Here is an 8,702-nt window from a genome sequence, read left to right on the forward strand (position 1 = left end):
GTCTGTAGTAGTGTTTGCTTTTTCTTTACGAAAAGGAAGAAAAGGGTCTTGTCCTATCCCTTTTATAATTATGTTTTTACTTTTATAAAAGGATAAGGGTCTTGCTTATCCTTTCTCTAGGAGCTCTTCTATATAAGGAGAACTCATTCCAGTTTGTAATCAGAACTCGTTGAAAGAACTCAATGAAGATTTATCATTTTGATAACATGGTATTCTAAACTTCTTCCTTTTCCTCTATTCTCCCTAAAAAACAACAAACTCTCATAATAGTTCATTTCGATCCTGTAACGAGTATGCTCTGCACTCGCCTCTTTATAGGATCTTGTGCATTAGAAAGTTTTAGGCTGTGAATTCCAACGTTCCAACCTCAGTTCATCCTATTCAGTAGCCAAGGAGTGGCTCCCCTCTGGGTGGTAGAGGTTGCTCCAAGTGTCGATTTTGAATTCAATTTCTCGATCTGGTAGCAATCTTGTGAGTACTTCAGGAAAGACCTCATGAAATTCGTTCACCACTGGAATATCTTCCAACTTTGGTCTTTGCTCTTCTATTTCGATGACCACACTTGCTAAGTACCCCTCACATCCTCCATTTAATAGTCTAGCTGCTTTTAATGCAGAAATGATAGACATTTTTTTCTCTTTGCATTCTCCTTTAAATGCAAATGATTTCTTTTGTGGTGGTCGAAAAGTTACCTCATTTTTCTTGCAATCTATCTTGGTATAGTGCTTCGATAGCCAATCCATGCCAAGAATTACATAATAGTCATGCATCTCGATGATTATTAGGTCAACATATAGTGTATTACATTAATGCTAACCTCACATGCCTTAACTAATTGTCCCGAGTTTAATATTTCACCTGATGGTACCATGACACTAAAAGGCCTATTTATTATGCCAGGGACATTTTTTTATTTTCTTAATGAATGCTGGTGAGGCAAATGAATGTGTAGCTCCTGAGTCTATTAGCACATATGCAAGAGTTTTGGAGATAGATAGTTCACCTGATATTACTGAGGGGTTTCCTTCCGCATCCGTCTTGATGAGTGTGAATACTCGAGCATTAGCCTTTTCTTGTTCGTACCATTTTCTGAGCAGTCCCTAATGAAATGTCCTTCATTTCCACATTTGAAACATGTTTTGGTATTTTCTCGATATTCCCTAGGGTGAGTTCTGTCGTATTGATTACACTTTGGCTTTTGTGGGACTTCATTCTGATGATTCTTTGGGCATTTACTTTTACTCTAATCTTGGACCACTGGCATTCCCTTTCTCTTATTATTATTTGAGTGTTGTCTTATAAAGTTCCCCTGGTCATTGTCTTACAAAGTTCCCCTGGTCCACACTTAATTTGTTTCTTCATTTTTCTTCTTTCTTTTCTTCATCTGCTTTCTCAATTACCAAGGCTCGATCGATGAGATCATTAAAGGAAACATCACGAACTCCAACCCCCTTTAAGTCTTTTGCGAGATCTTTACGCAATCCTTGCATAAAGTGGTCATTTTTCAAGTCTTCTGTTGCAACCATATGTGGAGCATATCGAGAGAGCTCATCAAATTTTCGGATGTACTCTAGCACAGAAATTCTTCCTTGATGTAAATAAACAAACTCTCTTCTTTTGGTTGAGCGAACAGTCTCTGAAAAATATTTGTTATAGAAGTGTTCTTTAAATTCCACCCATTGCATTGTTGCTTCATCATGAATTCGTTTAATTGAGTCCCACCAGTATTATGCCGCTCCTCGTAGCATAAAAGAGACATAGGTGACCTTTTCTTCTTCTGGCACTTTGGCTACTTCTATCATTCTTTCCATGGTTCGCAACCATTGGTCTGCTACGATAAGATCTACACTACCTTTGAATGTGGGCGGATTTAATCTTCTAAATTCGCTTCTGGTGTTGTTCATTGCCTGACCATGTTCATCCCTTCTAACCTCTCTTTCTAAGAGTCTTGCCACAATGCTTGTAAGTCGATCAATTACAAATTGCTCCCCTGCAGTTCCTTTCGCCCTTTTGCCTCTGTTACCCCTAGCGCTTGACATCTCAATGAGTTTTTAATCTAGTTTTTACATGTCAGACAAATCAAATGTAAGATTTTCCTAATTAAATTAATTTCAAGTTATAACTAAAAAGCTGATCCTTGTCCTTCCCCTTGACTTGTGCGCATATAGACGGTCTACAGAATTGCTTTAAACCTTGGGCTCTGATACTAATTTGTTACACTCCACTATATTATTTACTTTTTTAAAAAATACTTAAAAACACAATTACTTTTAATATAAATACGAATTCTAAAAGTTTAGCACAATCCACAAAACTTTATTACAGAAAAGTAAGAGTCATATAGAGATTTCTTAGTTTATTTAAAAACTTAGTTATTACATAAAGCCAAGATACTTTTTTTTTTAACACAAAGCTGAGCCCATCATAAAATCCCAAGGTCGATTATGCCCATATGCACTTCGTCTTGGTTAGGACTTGGCGCCAGCTTGCCCTACTCATCGCTACCTGCAATGTAAGGACTTAGTGAGCTAATGCCCACTAAGATAACCTTTGATGCATGTATAAATTATGATGCATATGGATTACTATATTAAGCTCTTAAAATAAACTTTGAAAATACAAAACAACTTTATTTGGGCCCTAGGTATATTGCACTACAAGGCTGGCACTTTTACTCTTTAAACAATATGCCCTTGGGCCTCATTAGTTGATCTTTTGGACGTTACGTATCGCCGTCCCCGAAAGATTTCTTTTAACTTAGCTTTGAGGGCTTGCCCTCCTTAGAACTTTGCCACCTAGTAGTACAACCACCTATTTTTCATAAATTCATTTTCTGAAACGTCTTCTTCATAATGTAGTCCATGATATGCATGCATCCAATGCAACTTATAACATTTGAAATTCCTCGATGCATAACGAAATCAACACACAACATTATTTAAAAATAAAAGTCTTTAGTATAGGCGGCATAGCCGACCATAGCATAATTAAGTATAAGTATCACATATTAAGCGGCAGAGCCGACAATGACATCACATATTAGGCGGCAGAGCTTACCATAGCATCACATATTAGGCGGCAGAGCCGACCATAGCATCACATATTAGGCGGCAAAGCCGACCATGACATCACATATTAGGCGGCAGAGCCGACCATAACATCATATATTAAGCGGCAAAGCTGACCATAGCACCACATATTAGGCAGCAGGGCCGACCATATAAAGATTTAGAATATAATTAATCACACTATAATAACCATCATAATATAAATGGATTGTTAAAACTGAATAATTTTATCCTTACATTGCAGTTGAAGTGTTACTTACCTCTTGATCTTGACTTCTCTAAACCTTTCTAAGTTAAGGATTCCTCTACTCTTGTTATTATGACTTAGAATAAAAGGGAATGAAATTTCTAGGTTGCATTGAAAATGAGAGGCGGTGGGGGGTATTATAGGATTTCTTATGGCTAATGGATGGCTAGGATTTTGCCACCATAACTCATGATCAATGGTTGAGATTAACCTTCATAAATAACTTACTAAATTCTAGAATTCTTTAACTTTCTCTACACTTCTTCTTACATCATCGCTTATGTCATTGCTTACATCATCATTTATTATGTCATTGTTAATGTCATCATTCCTTAAAATTAAATATTATAAACTCAAGGGGCTTGTTAGCTTAAAAATAAATTCTACTATATTTAAGAAAATTGTACCTCACAATTCTTTTCCCTAAATTCATTCAAATTTTAGTTATTTAGGGTTTACAAAAATAATAATAATAATCATATTTGGTGATCTCCTTTGTTTCTTTGATTTGTTATTCTTAGACTGTGATTGTTAATGGGATTATACGTTGGTGCTTTCCCTTGATTAAGTTAATAGTTCCTAGAGAAATTGATTGAGAAAATATAAGGCAGGAGTGTGTGAGCATAGTTTCGTGTAAAAGCCTATTTGAGTGTAAACATAAATGGAGTGACTTCCCGAGTGTAAACCCGTGAGGTTTGTGAGGTTTATGATTTTTTTTCTCTATTTTTTTTTGCTAACATCTCTTTGTAGTTTACTTTAAATAACTAATATGGATGATAAAAACGAGGCACAACCTTCCATGGTAGACCTTACTTTTAGTTTAAAAGCAATGAGCTAGGCATTTGAGAAGATGAATATGAGGTTTGAAGAGATAGAAAGCCAGTTGAGGCAACATGGGACTACTATTGAGAGTATTATAAAGGAGCAAACTATTAAAGAGCGTAATGGTGCTAAATATGATGAAGAAAGATATAACGAGGAAAACAATAGGTGTATATATGAGTCTATGGCAAAGAATAAATTCTGGGAAGATGATGGTGATGATCGAACATCCGAGGTAGATAGGGATAGAGTGAGGTGTAAAAGAGGTAGGCAAGAGGGGGTATAAGAGAGATGATGAAGATACGGTTTTAGGTAAAATCAAAGTGACCATTCTTTTGTTTCAAGGAAAGAGTGACCCCGAGGCTTACCTATTGTGAGAAAAGAATGTTGAGTTGATCTTTGATTATCACAATTATTCAGAGGAGAAAAAGGTAATGCTAGCAGTTATGGAATTCACTGACTATGTTATTATTTGGTGGGATCAGTTGGTGAATAATATGAGGAGGAATCATGAGAGGCCTATAGCTACATAGGGAGAGTTGAGAGCACTTAAGAGGAAGCGGTTTATTCCTAGTCATTACCATAGGGATCATTAGTAATTTGAATAATCTTATTTGATCTCCTAGAAGAAGACCTCCTCAACCATGGAAACAAATACAACATCAACTTCATTTCCTTCATCATCTTCATCTCATATCTCTATTTTTTCTACTCTATCTCTTCCCAAATCATGTTCTAAGCACATAGCCTCCAAAATTGAGAATCTTGTTGAATATTCCTATATTCTAGAATCTGCTCAAATCAATGAGTCCCAGTTTCCCATCATGAGTCCTTACAATCTCTACAGATAGAAAACTTCTTTCACTAGAAGTATCCGAACTCTGATTTCCACTAAAAGACCAATCCCAAAAGAATACATCCAGTCATCTAGACTAAATCAATGTGCTTTACAAGACTCTCAGAGTGAACAATATGTCACTATGGAAATACCCTCGGATCTCGTCGCCAACTGGAAACAAGAAGGGTATACACACCTCCATCTTGGAGGTGTACGCTTAATTCTCACTCTTCATGGCAGAAAAGGCTTACCTGTCACAGCTAGAATTTCTCTCCTAGACACTAGGTTCAAACAGTACCAACACGCTGTTGTAGGAACCGTTCTGACAACCTTCCATGCTGGCAGTGTCTTATTAACCTTTTACCCAAATTGCAACCTCTCTCTTAAAGACCCTAGCCTTCCAACAACTCTTAAGGTCCAAATCCAGCTCCAAGGAGCAGAACAAACGCCCACATCAAAGATTGTAACCCTCCAGCACCAAATAGTGTATTGATTACAAAATCATGCACTAGATCTTCCCACACCATACATTACTTCTGATGCCTTGATGATATTAGCTGACATAGACACAATTCCAACCATCATTCAAATCTCCAAACAAATCCAGAAACAAGAATTGCTCAAACTCATGCCTCTTGAATGGCTAACCAACTATGAGCACTTTCACCAAAATTCTGAACCAATACAAACCACATTTGACAGATGACCAAATGGTCAAGTCAAACTGTCTTTTCAAACTCCTGACACCAAGCCTATTTCAGACAGTCCACAGCTTTCCTATACTGCTATGATCACAGCAGTTCAAACTGGTCAAGAAAAGAAACTTCCTATTCATGGTTTTTCCTCCAAAGGGTATCCAGTATATCTCGATAAAATCAATGGTCATTTCATATGGGATGTTCCTGAAGCCCATTTGTGCAATTCGGATTGTCCTTGCTTGGATGATATGGATATTGATGAAGACTTGGAAGTTAAGAGGAGAAAGAAAAAGAAAAAGAAAAAATCTTCTTATCCACCATCATCTTGCAAATCTTTTCCTCTACAACCTCCACCAGATCCTAAACCTCATGTCCATCCAATCAGATCTTGCCTTATGTTTTCAAGCCACTCCTATGAGGAATCTTTTCCTTCACTTGAAAAATAGACAGACACACAAACCCGAGTTACCTCCAAACCCTTTGTCAACTCCAATTACAGCCTCTAGGCAACCTGAAGAGCCAAAACAGTATGAAGCCGTTTTAAACTGGCAAACCAAAAATGCCAGTGCTCAGAATCAAACTCTTCAGCAACTCGGTAAGAAAATTGATCGTGTTGCCAGTCATGTCTCTCAGACTGAAACTAAAGTTGATTCCATAAGCAGTCGTCTTGATCAGATGTTTATCCATCTCCAAGATCGGATCTCCGAACTCGACACCGATCTCCGACGAATGATCAACAACCACATTTGGGGTCCAGAGTTCAATAAAAAAGAAGCTGAGATTAGAAAACTCAAAGCCGAATTGACAAGAATTGATGCTGAAAAGACTCGACCTTCCCTTTTTACTCAACCACAACCAACACCAGTATTTCCTCTATTCTTTGAAACCTATACACCTTTCTACACACCATCTAGACCTCAACAACCTGTTTATAATCAGTTTTTTGGGTTCTCGCACCTTCAACCGACTCCTCAACCATCTTCACCCAAAAAATCAAAATCCAAAGTCAAAATTTCATAACTACAGCCAAAGGTCCCTTCATCTTCCTCTACTTCCACCATACCACCAGAAGATTTACCACAGGACATTCCAGAGCCTCTTAAGAAAGATAAAAACCCAATGGATCAGTATTATTATCATACTATCCAGAATCATCCTGTCCAGAACCAATCTTCTGACTCCTCTGAGCCAGAAACAGTTGTTGAATCAAACCCATCTGAGTCCAACCCATCTTCTTCAAACTCCTCTACAACCTCAGACGGAACCTCAACTGACTCTGAGTCCGAATATGCTGACATTACAGGCATATTAATGGCCACTGAAACTGCAGATCCAGGTGCCTCTACTTCAACACCTATTGTTGAAGATCATCCTTTTGATCAAGCTTCTCAAACAGACCGAATGCCACCACCAGTTCATGAATACCCAACAAAACCATCTTCAGCATCTTGGTTTATATTTGATGACATTCCTCGTCACAAATGGTCTGCCAGACTTCAAGAATTTGCCGCATGGATTGATCTCCAAGGTACCAAACCTAATGCTCAACCCCAAGCTGTTCTTCGTGAATTCATGGCCCGATCCACGGGTTCTCTACGAGACTGGCTAGAAAGCTTAGGAGAATACCGACAGATCCAATTCATGGAATCCCCAATTGGAACTGCCCTCAATATTATTCATGAACAATTCATCGGTGAAAAAACTGCTTCCACTAATGCAGATAGGAAAGACTATCACCAGATGAAGTGTTGTTCTCTCAAAAGGCACCTTCTAGATGCTCATTACAAAAGCATGAGTATTCTATTTTACAAGCTGAATAGATTCAATGAGCCATCTCTTAAACATGTCTTTATAGCCTCTCTTCCTTCTAAATTACAACAAGATCTTCAAAGAAAACTTACAGCCACTAATCTGAGCATAACTGATATCTCTTTGGGAAAGATTTTTCAAATGGTCATGCTATCTCTTGATAAAATCTGTGAGCAAAAAGAATTCTTCAAAGATCTCATGGAAGACAAAAAATCCTTTTCTCAGGCTTGTCACAAACCTTATCTCAAAATCGAGTGTAAGGATGAAAAGAAATGTGTTTGTCCAACCAAAAAGAAACGACATTTCCAAAAACACTTCCCCAAGAAATCATCCTCTAAAAAACCTTTTCGGTATTTCAAAAAGAAAGATGTTTCTCAGTACCGAAAGAAAAAATCCAATCGTTGTTTAGTCTGCAAGAAACGCGATCACTTTGCCCGAAATTGTCCCCATAAATCTGTCAAAGTTGTTCGTCTTATCCAACATCTTCAACATTCTTCTCTGTTATCTGAGAATGAGGATGTCGAATCAAATTTTTCAGAACAGTCAGCTCAAGATGACCAGACTGAAGATATTTCCGTCATCTCTACAGTTCAAACTGTCAACCATGTTTCCACCATTCCTAGACCTTCTCTCAAGATGTCCATCATTCCTTCTAAATTCCATAAACTTGTTCCTGTTATCGGGTTTATTGACACTGGTGCAAGCACCAGTATGATTGATCCTTCTATTCTTCCATCAGACTGTTGGGAACACCATTCCAAACTTTTCAGAGCAGTTAATGTTGAAACTTTTGAAACAACTTTGATTACCAAAAAACCCATTGGTATTCAATTCTTTTCGAATTGTATAATTTGGAAAAAGATTATAGCCTCCAAACTTCCAGATAAAGATTTACTCATAGGTTTTGACATTCTCCATTTGGTTAAAAATTTATTCCTCACCAGTTCTGGAGTTCGCTACAAACAAATGTTCTTACTCTATACAGATATTCTTCGTTTGTATGCCCTTTCAGAAAGACCATCTCCATACAGTCATATCTCACAAAAGTTCTTAGAGTTCTGTCTAGAAAACCATTCACAGTTCCACCATCCTTCACCTCTTTGGAAAAATACACAATTTTGCATTCACCTTCCCTTCAAACTCAATGAAGACATAAACCCCACAAAAGCATCACACCCGGGTATGTCTCCTTCAGACCTCCTGCTGCCAAGCAAGAATCT

Source organism: Citrus clementina, unplaced genomic scaffold (assembly GCF_000493195.1).
Source record: "Citrus clementina cultivar Clemenules unplaced genomic scaffold, Citrus_clementina_v1.0 scaffold_2, whole genome shotgun sequence".
NCBI lineage: Eukaryota > Viridiplantae > Streptophyta > Magnoliopsida > Sapindales > Rutaceae > Citrus > Citrus x clementina.